Genomic DNA, 22,754 nt, shown 5'->3' with positions numbered 1-22,754 from the left:
AGAGCCGGATGCAGTACTCCAGGTGGGGTCTCACAAGAGCAGAGTAGGGTAGCAGAATCACCTCCCTCAACCTGCTGGCCACGCTTCTTTTGATGCAGCCCAGGATACTGCTGCCCTTCTGGGCTGCAAGCGCACATTGTTGGCTCATGTCTAGCTTTTCATCCATCAGTACCCCCAAGTCTTTCTCTGCAGGACTTCTCTCAATCCCTTCATCCCACAGCCTGTATTGATACTGGGGGTTGCCCCGACCCAGGTGGAGGCCCTTGCACTTGGTCTTGTTGAACCTCACGAGGTTCTCACAGGCCCATCTCTCGCACTTGTCCAGGTCTCTTTGGATGACATCCCATCCTTCTGGTGTGTCAACTGCACCACTCAGCTTGGTGTCACCTGCAAACCTGTTGAGGGTGTACTCAATCCCACTATGTCATTGATGAAGATATTAAAGAGTACTTGTCCCGGTACGGACCCTTGAGGGACACCACTTGTCACTGATCTCTATCTGGACACTGAGCCATTGACCACTACCCTCTGGATGAGACCATCCAACCAATTCCTTATCCACCAAAGAGCCCATCCAGGAACTCCATATCTTCCCAGTTTAGACAGAAGGATGCTGTGGGGGACCATGTCGAAGACCTTACAGAAATCCAGATAGATGACATCTGTAGCTCTTCCCTTGCCCACTGATGTAGTCACTCCATCATAGAAGGCCACTAGGTTGGTCAGGCAGGAGTTGCTTTTGACGAAGATGACGTCATCATTCGCTGGCTTCCTTGGATCACCTCCCTGTCCAACATGTGCCTTAGCATAGTTTCTAGGAGGATCTGTTCCATGATCTTCCCAGGCACAGAGACGAGGCTGACAGGTCAGTCTGTGTCCTCCTTTCTATCCTTTTTAAAGACGGGCTCAATATTTCCCTTCTTCCAGTCCCCAGGGACTTCACCTGACTGCCCATACTTTTCAAATATCATGGAGAGGAGAGTGGCTTGGCAACTACATCAGCCAATTCCCTCAGGACTCTGGGATGTATCTCACCAGGTCCCACAGACTTGTGTATATCCAGGTTCCTCAGATGGTCACAGACCTGACCTTCCCTTACAGAGGGAGGGGCTTTATCGCCCTCGTCTCCATCTTGCAGTCCATTGACTTTGGAGGGGTGAGGAGTGAGGTTACCAGTGAAGACTGAAGCAAAAAAATATTTAAGTACCTCAGCCTTCTCCTCGTCTGTTGATATTAGGCCACCATTCTTGCTCATCAGGAGGGTACACTTTCTTTAACTTTCCTTTTCTGGTTGATGTACCTGTAGAAGCCCTTCTTGTTATTCTTTGCATCTCTTGACAAATTCAGCTCCAGCTGTGCCTTGGCCCTCCTGATCCCATCCCTACACAACTGGGCAGTGTCCCTATACTCTTCCCAGGATACCTGTCCCTGCTCCCATGGCCTGTGCAGTTCCCTTTTGCTCTTTAATTTGACCAGCATGCCTCGACTCAACCATGCTGGTCTCTTTGCTTCCTTGCCTGATCTCTTAACACTTGGAAACTGAGAGCTCTTGCACTGTATGGAACGCATACAGATCACTTCTGTTCCCTTGCCCCTGAAGACCATTTCCTGGGGGGTCTTGCTGACTAACTCTTTGAAAAGCTGGAATTCTTTCTCCACTTTGCTATTGTGGAAGGCAGTTAGGAAAGAAGGCATTAGAGCAGTAACAATTAACTTAAAACTAAAAAAGAAGAGGAAAGCAAATAAACAAAAAATGGGTTCAAATATCCCAAGATAAAACACTGCTAGAGAGGGAAAAAAAATCTGTATGTTTATCTTCTCAATGAAAATTACTGGTGAATTCTATTTTGCCTAGGCCACGTCAAGCTGCTGAAGCACAGAGACACCAAAGGTGGTCCTCATCCCCAGAGCAATCTCTCACTGTAAAGAAGGAAGAAAATGCTACCAAGAAGACATCATCAGTGAAAACCCTGACTTTAGATACTGTACACAATCTGCCAGTTTTCTTCTACTTTGTTGAAACTGTTCCACTCTCTCCTACATATTTGCTTGGAAGTACTAAAATATAAATAAATATCCATATACTTACTTTAAAGCCATTGAGAATGAAGAGATATGCAGATTTGAACTAAATATCTGGGAAGAAACATATAATCCAAGGACTGTGCAGTCAGGATGACTCTATTACATCACCATAATCTCATAGTCGCTATGCTCTGCAGAGCAGAATGGGATGCACGAGTGGGTCTCTAAGTTTGTCAGATAGTCACCCACTGTGCTGTAGGAAACACTGTAGCTTCATGCCTTCTTTGCAACACAGAAATATAGCAAAGGATAACAATATAAGACTACCTGTATTAACATAAATCAGACAGATTTGTATTGTATTAGTAATGAAGTAATTATCATGATATGAAAATTATACTAATTGTATACGGCTATAAATAGGCTAAGTGGGAAATTTAATTTTACTTCTGCATTTTAAAAACTATAAGCTTAATTTTTGGTACCTGCTGTTCTAGCCTCAGTGCTGCATGCTGAGTTTTTGCATGAAATTTCCTTCTCCCACTCCCCTTTATCAAAGGATGGATAGCTAAAGAAAGCAGATGAAGCTATTCTACTTGAAATTGAAATCTATGGTATGGAGATGTTAATATGTGCAGTTAGGATAAATCTATGTCTTTGTCCTGTAGTATGAAAAAACCCAGTGTTCTTCCCAAATCCCTGCACCTTAACTCAGCTGGCTAGGAATTTAACAGAGATTACTTAGTTTTGTGTATATGTTTGAGATTGTCACTTAATAATTAAGACTATTTACTGCAGCTCATGGGATACAATGTGTTTTAAAGCTCTCATAAATTTTATCTTTCACAAGCACTTGTTTTCAGATGACCCTGAAAGCACAGTAATCTTTATAGTCAATGTATGTATAAAAGGTGAAGTTTAAATGTATTCACCTCCAACCACAGTGAAATTGATTTACTTTGCAGTTTGGTGTGAGGAAAAAGAGATTTTAAAAAATTCTTTCGTTCTTTGAAGGATTTTACCCAAATTTACCATCTAATAGTGAAATAAAGGGAAAAAATGTTGCAAATGAAAATTAAATAGAATATTTCAGTGTTAAAATAAAATTACAAGTAATATCTTAATTTTTCAGGTATTAATAAAATCTTCTGGTCATGATTTCCATTCATAAATATTCAGGGAAGCAGCTGTCTGCTCTTCAGTCTTCACTCCTTTATCTTTTCTGTGCTGTTATCTTGACGAGCTAAAGGTGTTTTGATACTGCTGATCTGGGTAATCTTTCTCACCATAGACTAAGGATATTGTGTATGTCTAACCGGTACAAGCCAGCATTCCTACCAACAAGGGACCAGCTACAACAGAGACTTGTCCTCCTTCTGCCTACGGAGGAGAAGCCACTGAGGGAGCAACACTGGGATTAAAAATCTGGCAGAGAACAAGGGAAAAGAAAGCTTCACCTGGATTTCTCTCATGGTGTCTGGTGCTTCCTGGGGCTTCACAAGAGCGTGCATATATAACACAGTGTGGGCAGAGTCAGGGAAAGCAGCCGAGGGAGGTGAGGCAGCCCCTGTTCTTGCTGGCTTATGCTAATGCAGCAGCGCTGCAGGTGTTGAGGGTAAAAGAGGAATTGTTTCAGTTACAGCCTTGTAAACGTTCCTTTCCTTATGCTACTATTACTGCTAGTGTAATTCCAAATGGTTTGAAACACAGTCAATTGGGTTAGGGAAAAAAAAGAATACTTAGGGTCAAGTATCACTTTTTGAATTTTTCTATTTATTTTATATCCTGGACTTTAGCCAACCTTTCCCTAAAAGATAGGGAGAATAGAGCAAACACATCCTTCTCCTTTACCCTAGGAGAATTATTATGTGCGATATCTTCCTACTGTCTTTTGTAGTTCCGTTATTCACTGGTAATTCCCAGTGACCTTCTGTCTCAGTGCCTCGCTTAGGCACTTCAGTAAGGTCCATGGAGTATTTATGGAAAGGTGTTCACCAGAACCTGACACATAATGCAGCTTTTTGGTAGCAAATATTTAGACTTATTTTACCATCTCAGGGTGACTGTAGCTTTCCCTGTATTTACCTTTTATCTGCTGAAATAACAAGAGGAAGATGACCATCATGAGGAAACTTCAGTCTATTCTAGGAGTGATGATTGGATCAGAATAAGGAATTTGGGGAGGAAGGGATCACCAATGATATTTGTTGTTTAGGAAAGAATAAGACAAAATGAAGTATCATCTACTGAATATTTAATAGTCAAATATTCATTTGATAAGCACATAATGAAAACAGAATTATTTTATGTGATGAATAAGGGAATTCTTTGTAGTATTTTAATAAATGTCATAGATCTGATTAATTGCCTCTATGATATTAACCTATCAGAAAATACACAGTTAAATCAGAAGAAGTTTAAGAGGAAAGAGAGGAACAGTTAAAGGTAAAATCACTCGGAAAGTATCTGAAAAACAGTGGAGGAATTATTGTAGAAGAACTTTCTACTTGACAGCTCTACAGCTGGTCTTTCACTGCATAGTCTTTCCGTGTAAAATATGCAGAATTACAGGTAATATTAAATTAGGCATGCTGGACTAATTAACAGGACTAAATTGCAGAAGATAAGACTGAAATCCAGATGGATTATTTTACACAAAGAAGTAGGGTAACTACTATAAGCAGATCAACCTTGTTCTCTTAGCCTGGCTGGGATGAGAGAACCTCACATACATTCCAAGGAAAGATTATTGTAGTCTTAAAGGAAATGTCCATTTTAACACTTGGTTGTTCTGACACTTTGTGGTGTGTGTTATATGCTCTGGGTGAACAGATAACATTCTGTTCTGGAGAATCTGATTAATTTGATTTTTGAGTCATTAATCAGCCAGAGATTTCAGCTCTTGGAGAATCTCAGGTCCTGTGGCTGTCTTGCTTCCACAGAGCTGGAAAACAGGTGCAGCTCTCTTGTCAGAGAGTCTGAGCAGCAGAGGGTCCCACCCTTGAGACAGGTGAAGAATCCTCAACCTGTCACTTGAAAAGAGTTAAAAAGGAGTACAAACATGAATCTCACCTGGTAGGGTGGAAAAGTATGCCGGCATGCTGTACAAGTCATGTTTTATGTACTTAAGGGAGGAAAGCTTTGACAATTTGAGAAACTGCACTAATAAATATGCATATTAATATGCCAGGTACACTAGCTGAAGAGTATGAGAGGATTGTCAAAGATGTGCAAAAGCACTCTAGATACTGGAAGGAACTTTCTTGTCCTGAACATAGGCCACCACCTTACACGTAGGCCATTGCAGCTGCCAGACAAATGATAGCATTTGAGCCTAGAGTCAGTATGCAGTGAAAGGAAGTTTTATCTTTCTGTTATCTTGCATGTTGTTTTATATACAGGCTGTTCACTGGCCTCCCTCCACCCTGGATGCACTCAAATGTCATCAAGCATTTTGGCAGGGAATGCACTGGCTGGTGTCTAGCACACACTATCCAGTAAGAACTATTTTTGTAATCTGCTAAAACTACAGGCTGGAAATATGTGCTGTTGAGACATTCTGCTGTTTGAAAATGCTCCAGGAACTAGTTCTATGGCTGTAAATCAAGAATTATAACATCATCATAACACCAAAAAACTTATTTTCAGTCCCAAATGTGGAAGTCTGGTGTTCAGCTGACATGAATAGGATACAAGGCAGAGGAGAACATGAACTGTGTGAGCGTTTTCCAACTCTATGATGCTAAGATTTCACCACTGAACTTTGGTTTCTGAATTTTTTCTTTCACTCGCATTTATATGAAAATGCTCACCTGTCCACAGTACTTGAAATGACTGTTTCTTAGTGAAGACAGAAAAAAGGACATGAATTGCTGATTCTCTTTTAGTTTAAACCTACTTAAACAGTCAAGCGCTTGAAAAAAAAAGATTATTTAGCCTTTTTTTTTTTCTTCCTATGGAAGGCTCATCTGCTAAATCTGCTTGTGAGAAGCTTTGCCCTTCATTTTTAACTACTTTGCTTAACTCTGAAAGTAGACAGAGAAGTAAGGAGAAAGAAATTCAATACTCTGAGCTTTCACATGCCCAGATACTTGGAATTTCAGTGGCAAGCTCCTGACCTAAAACTTGATGGACATGTATTCTCTTTCCTGCCCCATCATATAATTGTCACCTGGATTTATGACCAAGTTCCCAAAGAGATTCTCTAATGCAAATCAGAAATGTAAATTGTTAGAATGCAAACAGAACTTGGCTACTGCAGGATCAAATAGCACCATTAACTTTCAGATGTATAGTATTCAACTGAAGTCCACAGCCCAGAGATTAATTCGGTATCCCAGAGTCAAATATTGCCTCCTAAACAGTGCATTGAATAAGGAGGGCACTGTAGAGTAGGGCACTATGTGCACATGCATGAGCCTCTGCATGCTCTTCCATGCTGGATGTGAGTTTCTAGAGATGCGTATCAATATGTGTCCACATCCAGGACAGAGGTGTCTTATTGAGCCCTGCCAGGAAGCTGTGCCTCGCCATCCAACATTAACAGTGTGGTAGCAATTTGTCCTGACTTCAGCCACCTTGCAGAACAATGACTTAACTGCCAGACTGCAAAGAGGCTTTTCTGGGATCATGTTTTTAATTGAATTTTTTCCTTTTTACAAAAGCAGTGAAGTTGCTTCGGGCCAGGTGGTTACAGAGACGAAGGGTAAGGAAGTACTGATGGCTCAGTTTCAGGAGATCACTTATTGTAGGTTTGCTCCAGGATAGTTTACATATTTAAAGAAGTATCTCCAGAAGGATGGGAACCTTAGGCTCTCCTTTCTAATTGAATGCTTCTGCCTGTCCTGATCTGCTGAGCAGTTACATGTCCTTTGCTTTGCAGATGATTTGGCAGGGATGTGTGAACTCCCTCTGGATATGTAGGTATGCAGTTTCTACAGGTGTTTGAAGGTTGACATCCTGAATCTAAAGGGAACATTCATTAGCTTCCTCTCCTGCTACATATACACAAATTCACACTCAAAGCAGTTCTTATACCATCAGAATGCCTGATGAAGGATTTAAAATGAAGAAACAGTCACCTCAAGCCAGAATTGTTCTTTAAGAAGCATTACAGGACTGAACTTATGGTATACAGATGGCAAAGTTATGGTTTATAGATCTCAGTTGTGCTGATGTGCAAAGCAGGTCTCAAACAGCTCAGGTGGCAGGAGTGGGTGCTTCATCCATTCGCAGAACAGTAACCAAAGTACTTCGACTTTCTAGCCAGGCCTATATTACTGATCTGAGCAGTGCCAGAGGAGAGGACTGGCATTTGCTCATCCTTGATGACAGAAGAGTCCCTGCTACAGCTCTGGCCTGGGACATTTGTCACCTTGCTACTAATTCCCAAGCGCTGCCTGGGAGCTCTGCGTGGTCTGCAGAGCATTCCTGCAGGCACTTTGCATGTAGCCACCCTGCTTTGGAGGCCCAGAGAGCTTCAGATCATGGATACTGTTCTTCCGTGACAGCCAGCCTCAGGGTCCTGAGCACATTTCATTTCCAAGTCTGGTTTACTGATCTGTATTGTCCTGAGCTAGGTGGCAACAAAGAAATAAGGGATTTTTAGACCCCAATTTAAGCCCTTCTGCTCTACCTAAAATGCACTTTTGATTCCTCCAAGTCCATTTTTAAAGCTAGTTGGAAACAAAAATATCCTAGTGCTATTTTCTGCTGTAAATTCAGAAGCCATGGAGAAAAGTTTACCAACTTCTTAGCAGTTAAATCCCATCAAGGCTAATGATGTATGCCAAAAGCATTTGTTTGAATTGTTGTTTTAAATGTAGACAGAAAAGAATGCAAACAAAATGCAGTGAGAAGAATTAATCTGTTACTGTTATACCACAGAGGTAACTCATGGGTGGTGGTGGTGAAGGGTAATGGGTTGGGAAGAAAATCATATTTAAGTAGACAGAGGTAACAGCTTTTAAAATCTTATTAGTCTGAATTTATTATTCTTCCATGAGTGTGTAAAAGAATAAATACAAATGCTAAAAACAGTAAGCAAAGACTTGAAGCACTACTACTGACATCTTGTTTTAACTGAAGCTTCATTCTTGAAAAAATCCTCTCTTACACCACACTTCTGATGTGCCTTAGGCTGATACAGAGCCTTTTATTAAACAGAATTGTTTTATCAACTATGTTTAGTCGAGACTAATAAGATTTAACTGCTATGATATGATAGATTTCAGTCTAATTCCTTAGTAAATTCACCAGAAAAAGAAACATGATTTCCTGGAAAAAGAGAAAGCACGTCTTTTTGATCAAAATAAAAGAAAAAAGGTTAAAAATCCCCTAAAACAATGAGCTGGCATTTTGTGGTTACTTGAAAATGTGTCAGAGCATATTCTTTACTGCTGAGCACTGACACATCTTGCATGTTTAGAAGTTGGGTTATAACTTAAAAAATTTATTTGATAATTTCATTCCTCATATATTTTCTTTCAATAATGCAATAGGAACATATCAACTATACCATGTCAAAACCTCTTTCTAACCCTTATAATATTGAAATCAGTGATAGTATTGACCTTTTGAAAAAGAAGAGGCCAAAAAGAATTTGCTGCTGAAAAAAAAAGACAGACGAACAGTCTTTACTGTTTTATGTCTGACAGCAGTAGAGTAGGTACTTTTGGAAGCAGCTGTTTAATTCCAGAATGGGGTCCATATTAACATATTAACATATTAACACTCTTGCAGGAAGTAGGCATTCAAGACAAAATATAGCATAACCATGAATTAGAAATAATAATAACTGTCTTTTAGGATTGATTGTTTCTTTTCTCATAAACTGAAATGTCTTCTTTGGGCTGAGATAAATTGAGTTCACCTGGTTACCTATTTCTTTCAATATACAAGACAAACAATACCATATCTTGTCTTTTTGGGCCTCTTGTTTAAGTATAAATAAGAGGCAGTGCTAATAATTAAACCTGTTTTTTTTCTATCTGCACAGAATGAATTGCTGAGACCCTAGCACCCCCTCTGCCCCCACCCTGTAACATGGTTCCAGAGTAATCGAAGGTTTATCGGAAGAACTGGTCAAAGAAAAAGAAAAAAAAATAGGGAGAAATTAGGGGGAAAACTGAACTAGAACATAGATTAAAATGGGTCTAATGATGTCAGTAAGCTTTATTACTTCTGAACGTAAGGGGACCTGCCACTGGCAGGGCAAATAATTCTATTTACCAAACCTTACACACATCAAATTCTCAATGAAATTAATGAACATATTAAATTCAAAATGAAAACATGAGAGAAAGAGAGAAAGGGTTAGATCTAGTGTTTACACAAAAATACCTTTCTGTTCCATTCATGTTCAATCTATCACCCATGCACATTTACCCTTCAGCTTCAGCATGACACCTCACAGGTATGAACAAGGAGCCACTCTATGTCAAATGTAGCTCTTTCCCTGTTTTTCTTCATGTGAAATGTGTTGTGTTTTAATTTGGACGTGATCTCTGGCTACACATCTTTACCAGAAAGGTACAGGTTCTTTTTATTATTTACAAGGTATTTTACCTGTTATATGAAGGCCTAAGTGCCTCTACATTTTCCTACCCTGAGGATTTCAGAGTAAGAGTTGGAGCACAGTTTCGTTGGAACCCATAGTACAATTGCTCAAAGCCTAATGCTCACTGTCACAGACACTAGCTCCCGTGGCGGGGGCAACAATCCCTTATAAACAACAGCCTTGTGCTCACAGTAAAAATGAATTTCAGGTCTCAGAAGAAACACATTACAGGAAAGGCAAAGGATATGAATTTCAATATCAGCAAATGAATTTGTACTGAGATGTGTACTCCACATCCCACTCAAAAAATCCATTAGGAATAGGAAAATATCTATATACATAAAGAAAAGAAAGGGAGAAAAGATAAGGAAGAGAAAGATGTGCAGCCAAAGAGACACACATGAAAACCAAACCATATCTTTTGGAGTACAGAATTAAAAACAAAAAATATATATATACTCAGTAAATTCAGAACAGTAAAGTAATGCCTGCTACTCTGCTACTCTTTGATTATTTGCACTGATGTAAAAAAGTACAAAACTTTTAAGTAAGAATAAGCCTTTTACACCAGTTTAAGAGGATGAGACTACTACTTCAGTTTTACTATTGATCTGTCTTCCATATTTAATCTATGGGACATAAAAGATATTTATACCTGCCTATTGCTGTGCTTCCATTTCCTATAATTCCTGATTTATAGATCCTGGTAAAACAGAAGTGGGATGAGTTATTGAATGTTTCATCATGACCTAATGTAATAACTTTTCTATGCAGTAAATATTTGTTTAATACAGAATGTCCTTTATAGTTCACTTGTAAAATCAAGAAATCTACCTTTTTATGCTTGGGTTTTATGTTAGTACTGAGCATATAATGCTCTTTCCCCTAGTTTCCGTTACTTGCAGAAGTATGATGCAGAATCATATTTTTCACGTGCTGTAGGACATTAGGATTCGTTTAGTACTTTACACTTTACTGAATACTGTAAAGCTCCAGAAAGTGCCAGAAAATTCTAGCAGAGACCGTGCCCACCTTTACTTTGCTGAAGGTGTAAAATGGTAATGAAAATTTATATTCTATGTTTTGCCTGACTTATCTTTTGAGTTCCCTGTAGACTCAAGATAAGTCGACAAAGGGCTTTCTCTGTTACAGTCAACAGCTTGGGAAAATGGGGAAGAGGAGGGAGAGGGTTAAACTGACATGAGGAAATGTTGTTTAGAGTTACTCTCATTTTAAAATCTGTGGGTATCTGCCTGAGAAAACTTTTGCAGTCAGGTGCAGCCAGATAAAAATCAGCCACAAAGGGAATTTATCATTTATTTTAGCTTGGCTGAATGATGATTTCTTAGTATCACTGTTACTCTTTTTATAATGCATCTCTTCACTGTGAGAAGCAGATATTCTCCCTCTGGTATAAAACTGATAGGCAATAAATCTATTTAATATCTTGTAGTTCTGTGGGACTCTAGCTGAGAATTTCTCCAATACAAATGACGCTCCAGATCACATTCTATGTTTGCTCATACTCTCTGGAACATCAAATTTCAGTGGCAGCCATTTTTTATTATACATACCATTGGATGAAAGCAGAAACAGAAAATATGACTCAGTGCAAATATAGTGGATCTTTTGCACAGTCTCCCTACTTACCCAATATTTTATCTTTCTCATCTCAATATGAACAACGGTTACTATCCACTAGGTTAAGATATTTCTTTCTAGCAATATTTTAATTTCAGGTACGTGGTGTCTGCATTTGCAAATCTGCATTAACACACACATGCTGGCATTTAATATTTTTTTCCCCCTGGAAAACAGTTTTTTCCTCTGATGTAAACTTGTTTTGCAATCTGTTTTTGCAAGTGGGCTAGAGATCTTTAATACCAAAGAAAAAGAGAAAAAGTCAGTCTTTTAAATCATTCCAGGACGTTAGGAAAAAAGTTCAAATTCACAAAATTTATTTTACTATAGTTTTCTTTCTATTTAGAATTAGCACTAGGGAAGCAAGGATCCATTCTGCACTGTAAGTGTCTTTGACATGAACAAAACTGATAAAAACACTCATACCCTGTTATCCTTAATGCAGCAATGCAAAATTGGGTTAGCAAGAGATTGTGCTGTGGTAGACTAGCATTTTGGAGATCTGGATTCTTTTTTTTTTGCTCAGCCATTGATGTAATTTGTGACTTTGGGTAAGACACTTCTCATCTTAGGTTTCCGCTTGTGTTGGGTTTATATGGCAAGGTTTTGGTAGCAGCAGGGGTGGGGGTGGTGCGGGCTGCAGGGGTCGCTTCTGTGAGAAGACACCACATCAGTCAGAGCCAGTTCCAGCTAGCTCAAAAAAGGGACACTCTGCTGGCCAAAACTGAGCCCGTAAGTGGTGTTGGTGGCACATCACAGAGTGAGAAAATGTGAGAGAAACAGCCCTGCAGACATCAAGGTCAGTGAAGAAGGAGGGAGAGGAGGTGCTCCAGGTGCCAGAGCAGAGACTGCCCTGCAGCCTGTGGAGAAGACCATGGTGAAGCAAGTCATTCTGCAGCCCAGGGATGTCCATGGTGGAACAGATATCTGCACTGGAGCTTATAGAGGACCCCAAGCCAGAGCAGGTGGATGTACCCTGAAGGAAGCTGTGACCCTGTGGAGAGCCCGTACTGGAGCAGGCTCCTGGCAGGAGCTGTGGCCCATGGAGAGGAGCCCACATAGGAGCAGGTTTATCTGGCAGGACCAGTGATCCCGTGGGGACCCATGATGGAGCAGTTCATTCCTGAAAGACTGCACCCTATGGATAGCACCATGTTGGAGAAGTTCGTGAAGGATAGTCTCCTGTGTGGCAGGACCCCATGCTAGAGCAGGGGAAGAGCATGAGGAGGAAGGAGTGGCAGAGAGAAGGTGTTACGGACTGACCACAACACTGATTCCTCGTTGCCCCTGCACTATTTCGGTGGTTTTATTTCTGTTCTTTTTCTCACTATCTTACTCTGTTATTAACTGGCAATAAATTAAATTACTTGCCCTAAGGTGACTTTGTTTTGCCCATGATGGCAATTAGCAAGTGGTCTTCCTGTCCTCATCTTGGCCCACAAGTTTTTCCTTGTAATTTTCCCCCTGTCCTGTTGAGAAGAAAGGGTGATAGAGCGGCTTAGTGGGCACTTGGTTGCCACCCAAGGTTAACTCATGACACTGCTTTAGTAATTTTTCACAGGAAAGCTCCAAGTGCTTTTGTGTCTGTTCAGTCAAGTAACCAGGTAGCATGGCATCTCTTGTATGCCTTAGTCTGATCAGAAATGTCCATATAAACTTTCTGCCATTTAATTTCTCTGGAAGGCGTAGTCAGTGAAATATGGCTAGGGAAGCCCTGAAGTAACCTACATGAAAGACTCCACAATACAATCAGCCAGTTATATTCAAAGTGTTACCAAGAGAAGCAGTGTTGCCATTGTTTCCTTTTGAATGACTGCTCAATGGTGACACTGATTGCCCATGGGTTGGAGAACTGAGGCTGCTGCATATCTCAAGGTTTCACATCTCTCCAAGTTTGGGAGAATCTGAAGAGAGTGTCCTCTTTGAGAGGAGGTGAGGAGTACATAACGGCAGAAGCTGGGCCACTGCATGGTAAGCTCAATTGGGAGACTTTACTCTACTTGCTCATTTTAGAGGTGGCCCCTGATTTGTTTTGAGTGGATGGGTTAGGCAACAAGCTGTGGGCAAATGTTTCTGTCTCTGAGTCCTGATACTGTGTGTGTCCATCTCTGAAGACAGGAAGAAGAGGAGGCCTCAGTGGTGAGGGACTTGGACTATGCACGCAATCCCACAGGACCTAAGTGGGAAGTATGGAATATAGGGAAAAGTCATGAAGGATGATTTTAAGATGGATTCTGGTTGGTGGGGATCTCCATGTGTTTAGAACTGTAGAATAATTTAGGTTGAAAACAGTTTGTGCACTAGTACAAATCCCACTTAAATCAGAAGTAATTTCAATTTCAAGTTGTCCAGAGGCTTGTCCAGTTGAGTTTTTTGTATCTCCAAGAATGGAGATTTCACAGCCTCTCTGGGACTGACTTGTTTCAATAAGTACATAGCCTTTCCCACATGGAAACCACTCCAGATGAATTTTCCATGTTCTTCACTTTTCCATTTCGGAATTATAGCTAAATAAATGAATATCATAATAGATTGCCGGAAACATCGGAAGTGGTTTACTTGAGGTTTATTTATGTAATTTTTAGTGAGACTTCTGCTAAATTTTCTTGTATTATTTTTATTATTGCAATGCTCAGTTTTGTACTCAGCATTCACTTGTAGCTGAAAAAGCTTGTGCTTGTGAATTATTTTAAAAACTAAAAGGAGAGAAAAATTTCATATTGGAAATCAAAACTCGTCAAGCTACAGTTTTTTGAAGATTTAAATTCCCAAACTATCATGCACTTCCTTTCTGTTTTTTACATTGCAGAACAGCAATTGCACTTTTTATATTAAAATAAACTGTCTCCATATTCTTGTAGGTACAATGGCCTTAAAGACCTTAAACTTCAGCAGGCCAGTGCAGCAACATTCAATGGGTGGCCCCTCTACGGTCAATTTCAGCGATTATTTAAAGTGCTGCTATATGTGAACAGCAGAATGTTTTGTTACGCAAAGAAAAATAAAAATTCTTAGTTCACATTCAAGTTCAGACTATCTGCTATTTTGCCTCGTTTTCCTGAAGGTCACCATAAAAAATATGGGCTTGCTATGATTTTTTATTCTTTTTCAGGAAAAGAACACTGTGATGATTGGACAGATTGTATCAGCTCTGTCAAAGAAGTTGTAATCTCAAGTCAAGAGCAGCACTTGAGGAAAACAAAATGAAAGACCAAGATTTCAGAACAATTCTGCCTCCCCTACATATGGCGGTTTCATCTGTTTCTTTACTTTTTTTTTTTTCAATACATCCAAAGGCTGCAGGGAACAATTATGATCATCCTGGCTGAACTCCTGCATAACCCAGACTATACAATTTCACCCAGGGACTCTTGCACATAACGTAACAGCTTGTGATTGAATTACTAGAGCATGCTGAATTGCTGAAAGTCCTTGCATGGAAACAAGTTGTTTTTCTTTAGGAGTTCACTCTCTGTTGCTCTACCAGTGTTAGATCTGTGGTATCATAATGGTCTTTAGCAGAAGTTTGCTGTGATCTTGCCATAAGATGATTATGACTCTGGGTGAACTGTGAGAAAGCAAATAGATGTCAATTTAAGCCCCAGCCAGTCATAGCTGAGCCTGAGATTTAAAAAACTTCCAAAAATGCTTCTTGGATCCTATTACTTTCAGACAAAAACAGTTTATGTGGTCAAATAAAGCTCCAGTATCTTCATTGTGAGCGGTGGGGTGAAGAAGGCTCATCTGTGAGAATGCTCTGCTATGCAAGGTGCTCAAAAGGCACTGCAGAACTCCCTCCAGTTTTCAGATGAGAGGTATGCCTCAGGTTAGTGCCTTACAGATTATTGTCTGCAGAGTTCAGACTACTGAGTACCCCATTAGGTGTTCTCAAAGAGTGAAGAGTAAGAGGAATATCTTGCACAGAATGTATCTGTTTACTCAACATTTTTTTATTTTTTTCTCCTTAAGATAGGCCCATTTCCGGTAATTGCTTTTGGAGTAAACTACTGCCTAAATGGAAGAAATAAATATAAGGCTATTATGATTCATTGGTACTGACAATTTTTGCTCAACTCTTTCCACTACAGAAGTGTAATAGTAACAGGACCATTTTATAACTGATTTGCAGGAATCATCTCTGCCCCATTATCAGAAGGCATCTGTGCCGAAAGCCTGGAATATATAACTTAAAATAAGGACTGGGCTAACACAGTGCCATTGTAATCCACAAAAAGATTCATATTGGCTTTGGCAAGCAGTGTATCAGAATGGAAATTTGACAGTGAGTTTAAACCTAAACTAGCCAAACAGGCGTATCAGCTCAATTTGATACTGGGCCCTATGTATCAAATCCTGTAAAGCACTAAAATCTGGTAATGTACTGTATTTCTGAAAATGAAGACTAGGACTTCAAGAAAACTACATGGATGAAAGCAATTGCATTTCTGCACAGCATTGTCATTGACATATGCTATGCATGGCTGAGACTCTTTTGACTTTGACTATTTAAGCAGTTTTTTTTTCTATTGTCAAAATTAAATAGATAACCAAGTGCCTTGCTGCATTTAAGTTGAATTGTTTAGTGGACGCAGTTAATTAATTCTTCCCCAGTGGTTTCATTAAGCCTCTATAGTTATTCTGTGAATTATTTTGTTTAAGTGGGTTTGTTAGTAGGCTATTCTCCTATCTATAAAACCAAGATACAAATAGGAATGTATTCTAAAAGACTGTTGGAAACTGTAGGCATGTATTTAAATGCATACTGAGGGTGCACTTTCATACATTTAAACCAATATATGGAAGGGAAGTGACAAATAAACAATGATATATGTATGCTGTTTTTTGAAAGACATTGATCTCTCAGGAATGTATTCCAAGGATTTAATCATTAGGATTAAATCTTTAGGATTTAAAGCGGTGCTTGTTTCACCAAACTCAAGTCACTGATGGTTAAGTCGATCATCCAGACATCTTCCAGTGTCAATGAAGAGAGAGAATGATATCCTGGTCCAACAAAGACTAGGGGACTAGAATAGACCACTACCTTTTAGGTGGCCAAAATTAGGTAAGACAGACTTTATCATTTCAGTGTAGGTAGTCATTAAAATACTACCCATTTGTATCTAATGCATTCCACGCTAGCTGTAAAGTGCACTGGAGATAGCATTTCTCAAGCTTTCCATTGTTCATCATTTCAAATATCAGTCTGTAAAGTGGATATGACGTTAGTTGGGATAAGATGCTTATTTTACTGACATATGGGACATGCAATTGTGGCTTTGAATAAGACTTTCTTACAGCTCTGATATCTACTTCACTGTCTAACTCATGTCATCTAATGCTCTTAACAGTGTTTTTGACATCAACTCCCAGTTTCTCAGAAGTTTAGAAATGATATTTCAATTTAAAGCAGTGTAACTGGAGAGTAACACTGATGTACGCTGAGTGGGAGATATAAAAATACTGAACCTGTTTTTAATTGGAAATGAGCTAATTATTCTGGAATGGGGCCTGCTCATTTTGAAAGTACTGTTAATGGCTTTAAAAAGCATTCTATGGAGAACAAATGAGTTCTTTTTTTCCCCACAGCTTTACTTTGTTGTTTGTACTTTGTTGTTTGTTGTTAATCTGCTCACTTTGTCAACAAAATCCTTAGAAATCCATAATGATAGTGCAATAAGCAAGGTCCCGCATGTAGAAGCATTTTAAGAAATTGTAATTGCATTTCTACTATTGCTTCATTTTTGTTTTTTCACCTGACATGTCATTCTATAGCAGATTTTATAGAGCATGAGGTGAATTGATATCATCAGCTTGGTTTCCTGCCATCTTTCCCATAGGTCAAGCCAATTAAGAGCCAACTGAGGGAGACAGTGCTCCAAACTGTAGCATGTGGTACCATGGCATAAACCAAACGGTATATGGAAAACAAATTGCCTGGGATTTTAGATTTGAAATTTAATTTAATATAAACCATATTTGACTCTGAATCACCTTGAAATTTCTTTCTTTCTCTTGGCTTCTTATTTTTATCAAGAACCACAGAACTGTTCTGTTCTGTTCTTCAGTCACGTAATGGCATCTTGTTTGCTTGTGAATGAGTGCCCTGCTGCAGCTATTTCACTGCTCAACATTTTTCTTTCATTGTAAGTAGAGTCAGTTGAAAGTCAGAATTTCTGATTTGTGATATATTTGGAAATTCTAAACTTAGTTTTACTGCAGAGAGCAATCCTTCCTCTCGGACCACTGACAAAGCAAATAATACGTGTAGTTTTCAGGTTTTCTTGCTGTGTGGAAAATTATAAGTTTAGCAATAAATGAAATTGGTTGGGGGTTTTTTTGTTTTGTTTTGGGTTTTTTTCCTTCAGGTTTCACAATGCCATTCCCTATTGAACCTGAGTCTGACTCTAAAGATAGGGAAGTTGATTTCCCCGGGAGTGGTCCTGGGGCAGTCTGACAAAAATGGATTTGCTGGGAATTTTCTATCAGTGCTTTATCACCAGGTGTGTGTGCAAGATATTTCTCAGTGCTAGCACTGTCCTCCATATCTGTAAGCTACTAGCGGGTTCCTTGGAAAGACTTTAGCATGTGCCAACCAGTACTTCACAGAGTCTGTGGGTGAGACTCAGAATTTAGGATGACCTAGGAAAGATTGTCCCAACACAATTTGGATGTTACCACCTTCTTCTGGAAGCAGAGAGCTTGCTGTGAGAGGAAGACTGTTGGGAAGAGAGTTTGGAAAAACACTCCTTTGTTTTCATTCTCTTTAGATTCGAGCTTTTCAGGTAAGATCTGTTTTTCTATGAATATAACTTAGTATGTCACTCACCTCAGCTGTGGCCTGGAGTGTTTCTATTGGATTGCAACAGGGAAGTGTTGAAAATGGGGTTCTAAATCCAGGTGCACAGTGTATGGTTGCTTAGAAGACATAAAGTTCACTCCTTATTGTTCGGGGATTCTTTCAAATACAGGATTTTTTTGATTTCTTATGATTTTTTTTCCACAGTGTAGTTCAGACAAGGTAACTTTTTTTTTTTCTTGGCAGCTACTTCAAATCTAAATGTATCTTAGCCATGGTTATATAGCTGCTGGGTCTGACTTTCCATTGTTCCATTAAGCACCAGCATAACTCATCTTTCCAAAGAAAATGGAAATATGTGGACAGTGGAAGTGCAGTTGTATACAGAGTAATGTAGATGCTTTGTAAGTATAGTCACCTCACACTTTTGGAGGACAGGAAAACAAGATCAAAATCCAGAATAAAACTGATTTTCCTGGATTCAAGTAATGAATAAATTAATGTCTGTATATGCTATTCACTATGATCCTTGAATGTATATTGGGATACTCTCTGATGAGCATGAGGGAGCACAGCATGTCTGCTTAATTTTTAACCTCATCTACGGGTTAGTCCTTGTAAAATAATAATTATTATCAAATCAGATTCTCTGAAAGAATGAACTTGTCAAACTCACGTACTTCATCTGCTGTGGCAATTGATGTCAGTATGATAAAGCCATGCTAGCAGTGCTTAAGCTAAGAGTTTGTCAGTTGCCCCATGATAAACTCTAGCATTTGAGGGATTTTTTTCATCCCAGTTCATCAAATGACACAGGTCTGACATTCAGTATGCAGTCCTCAGGGTTGCAAATGTTGTTTAGCTCTTGATTTATGCTAACAATAGAATACTTGAAAGAATGAAGGCTAAGTATCATCACAATGGTTAAGTGACTGACTAAATAGATTACAGAAATTGGCTGTGGACAGCTGCATTGAGGTAGGAGGTTTGGATGAGTAACCTTGGAAATAAAAGAAAGCTTGAACTTCGTACCTGTGCAGGATAGCAGGCAAAAGAGGAGAGCAGCTTATTTCCTAAATTTCTTTACTCTGAAGGCAAGGTAGATCTTCAACATGTTCTTGGTATTCGGAGACCAAGCTCAGGGGCTCATGTTGCTTGACTTTAGAGGTCTTCCATGAGGATGGCTACATGTGGGTTCATCGCCTTAGGCTCAGGTGCAGGCCTTTCCAGGGTTTGATTATTCTGTGTTTTCTTTAAAATTAAGGTAAATCACACTTTCTGGTAGGTATGTGTTTTCACTGACAACACAGACTGTCAATGACAAACAAAAACGTCTATGTCCATCTTGCACATGCCTATGAATCAACAACTCAATTCTACTCCCTGCTCTGGACAACTGAGCATAAAAAGTATTAATGTTGGCAGGGAAAGCAGAGAGCTTTGCTGCAGGTGGAACAAGCAGTAATTCATCGAAATGAATCTGGAAGTCTCCTTTATTGGCACAACCACATGACAGATTTTATACAAGATCACATGGAGACTGGTCACAATCAAGTGCTTAGCAAGGGAAATATCTCTTTTTCTGAGTATATTTTTTCATCCTATCTTAAATGTACTAATTACTTCCAGTCTTTCATTTTAAGGTGTAGTAATCATAAGATTTTGTGCAGGAAATAGCATAAGTAATTTTCTTATCTCTTTAGACATATTTTTCTATGCTAAAAATTAAATTAATTTAACTTACAGGGAGTATCGCTTCCCTGTACATAAAGCATTCCTCTCAGCATGTACATAAAGCATTGTTCTCAGAAATATTCAATCAGACTTACCATCCTAGTGTTTTACATATCCTGGTATCTAAAGAACCCTTTTTAAATTCTTCTAGTTATTATTAAGTGGAAAAATTGCCGTGTATATAACAAATTACCTTTGGCAATTTTTTTTTGTTATTTAAAATAAAAGCTTTTCCCTTTCTATCTCATGCTGGAATTAATACCTTCTGCTGTCTTGTCTTGTCTTATAAAAGTCAGGAAACAATTTATTTGTTGCCACACGATGCAACTACATTAGAAGATAGAGGGTCTGTGAAAGAAATATTTTCCAAGCAAAATATCTGTTCTCCCAAATATCAGGGCAGAGAAGGTATGGTGTATTATCACCAAATTTCCAAACTTCCCTCCTCTTCCTCTCTGCTCCAGATTCTCCCAGGTTTAATCTGAAATTATACAAAACTCCAGGTCTCTGGAAAGGGATGTTATCTTTAAAATAAAAAGCTGTACTTAAAATTTTTCCCCTTCATCACTTAAAACTACCACAAATGCTTTCACAACATACACTAGAGGGCAATAGCGAGCTATAAATATTTTCCAGCTTACCCTTGGCGTTCACACCACAGTGCCTCTCAGGCACTTTAGGTTCTTCTTCCTCCCTAACTATAGGCCGTTCTCAGATTATAAAATCTTTTGCACAATAGGACCAAATGCAATGATGTGCCTTTTCCACTGTCCTCAGGATTTGGTGTATTTCTAACATATAGCTGAATTTGCTGACTTTCATTACTCCAGATTAATCTGAACTAACCCAACATTCACACTTTTCTACAGTGCTAATACACCTTTCTCTCATTTTGCACTCAGTCTGCTCTTTTGAGTAATGTCTCTTGCCAGCATTGGTAATATCAAACAAGAGTGAGCAAGTGTCTGAGTTTACATATTTCACTTTGGAATTCTTTTAAAAGCCAGTTTAAACCCTCCTCTTCAGAGACCAAGGGCTAGTATGTGGAAATGTTATACTTTCTTTCTGGATGTATGAATGCAATACAAGTGGCAGAAAAGGTGAAAAGAGGTGATTAAGAAAAATATTTCAGGAAAACATGACCGGGCAGCATTTATACTTCTTGCTTAAAACTGTGACAGAGTTTCCTAAATAAAACATATTTGCCTTAGAATCTGTAAGCAAACTAAGCTGCACTTCCTGTGTTTTTAATTGCCCTGTGGCTTAAATTGAACAACATTTCCAACACTAAGATGTTCACCTACCTGTCACAGCTTTCTAAAAGTTTTGTGCTACTGTCAGGGGACTGCAATTAGAAACAACCCCTTTATTCCTTTAACCCCTGCTTCTTGTCATATGGGTATTTTTCTGCTTAAGCTGGCTGCTAGAATTAAGCTTTTCTCATAGACTCAGGGTGGAGGAACAATTTTTTTCCAAACATCTGCCCGTTCTTTTTGCATGAGTGTAGAGCTTTAGGGAACAAGTCATTATGACCTTATATATGTGTAGTACATTATTAAATGCCAATGAGAAGTGATGTCTCTGAGAGAGGAATATACAGGTAATATTTAAGAAGTGCTTGAGATGTACTTTTCCCCTAAGCTTTCCTTTGGAATCGGTAAACGTTTTTTTTTTTTTACATAATCAGTGGCATTGCACTTTAAATGGGTTTTTAAAGTGATCTCCAAATAGCACTGAAGCACCATCCACAAACACCGAACCAGGAAGTCTGATCTGATGGTAGCTACCTTCACTATTTTCTGAACTTAGATTCCTACAAACGCCTGCCTGGTTGTCCTTTACTTGGATCTATTCATGGGACCACAGTTGTTAGTGACAAGCCCTCATGCTGTGAGTTTGACAAGATGAGGCCCAAGGTGGCATCGTCTCTTTTGCCTTTCTTCTTTGTGGTGGAGGACAGGAGCTCTGAACTCATTGCATAATTGACTTTTATATTTAATAGACTGCCTTCCATTACATCAGTCTGCCCCTCAGGCCCTGCTGAAGTCCTGATTGATTTCTAATAGCTTTTAATGTTAATACTGTAGCCTGCTGCTATTTTTCAGTTCATTTGATTGGTGCTTTTCTGTATTGGCTTCCTAACACATACCCAGATAGTCAAATAGTTTGAGTGTTTCTGATTGGGAAACACTGTGGGGAGGGAGAGAAACACCCATTATTGTTTTTTCATAGCTTTTAATTGGAAATACCACCAGAAAGCATTCCTACAAGGCTGCCTAGCATAAGTCAGCAGTCCTGGGGACTAGGGTATAAGCTCTAGGATCTCACTAGTGGGCTCAGAGGACACAGCAGCTAGAACTGTGTCCAGAAAAGTCTGATTTTACTGTTGCTACTTTTCACTAATTTATGAAATCTTTGAAAACTGCCTGCAGTTCACATAAACTTCAAATAAATACAGGAGACTGAAAGCGTATCCTGCCTGCCCCTGAAATGCCTGCCCACCTGGCCACGCAGCAGAAGTCTGGGGGCTTCACGGTTAATGGGAGTTCATCTGCTGGTGCCCGGGTGTTCTGCTCCTACCTGCCCAGCTTCCACCCTGGAGAAAGCATTAACATCACCCATCATGCCTGGGAGCTTAAAAATGATGCAGGGCTCATGTATTTATCCAGTACAGGGGAAGCTTTCTAGTACTGAGTGTCCTGGCAAGAAGACAGGAGCAAACCAAGCGGCTGGGCTCAGACTTGGCCTGAGCACTGCTGGCTGATGACTCTCTCCCTCCATGCCGTAACGCAGGTCCAAAACAATCTGCGGACTTTGGAAATGATAAACTAGCTCTTCATATGGACCAGAACCTTCCTGGCACTGGTGAGAATGAGGAGCAGATGTCCATGAAACAGCTGGCAAAACTGACTTGAGCTGCTCCTGGCCAGACTGATGCCAGGCTGCCCCATGGTGGGGTTTGTGGCAGATGCTCTGTACTTCAGTGCAGGTCACCCA

Source organism: Phalacrocorax aristotelis, chromosome 3 (assembly GCF_949628215.1).
Source record: "Phalacrocorax aristotelis chromosome 3, bGulAri2.1, whole genome shotgun sequence".
NCBI lineage: Eukaryota > Metazoa > Chordata > Aves > Suliformes > Phalacrocoracidae > Phalacrocorax > Phalacrocorax aristotelis.
Note: the sequence above shows the minus strand (reverse complement) of the source record.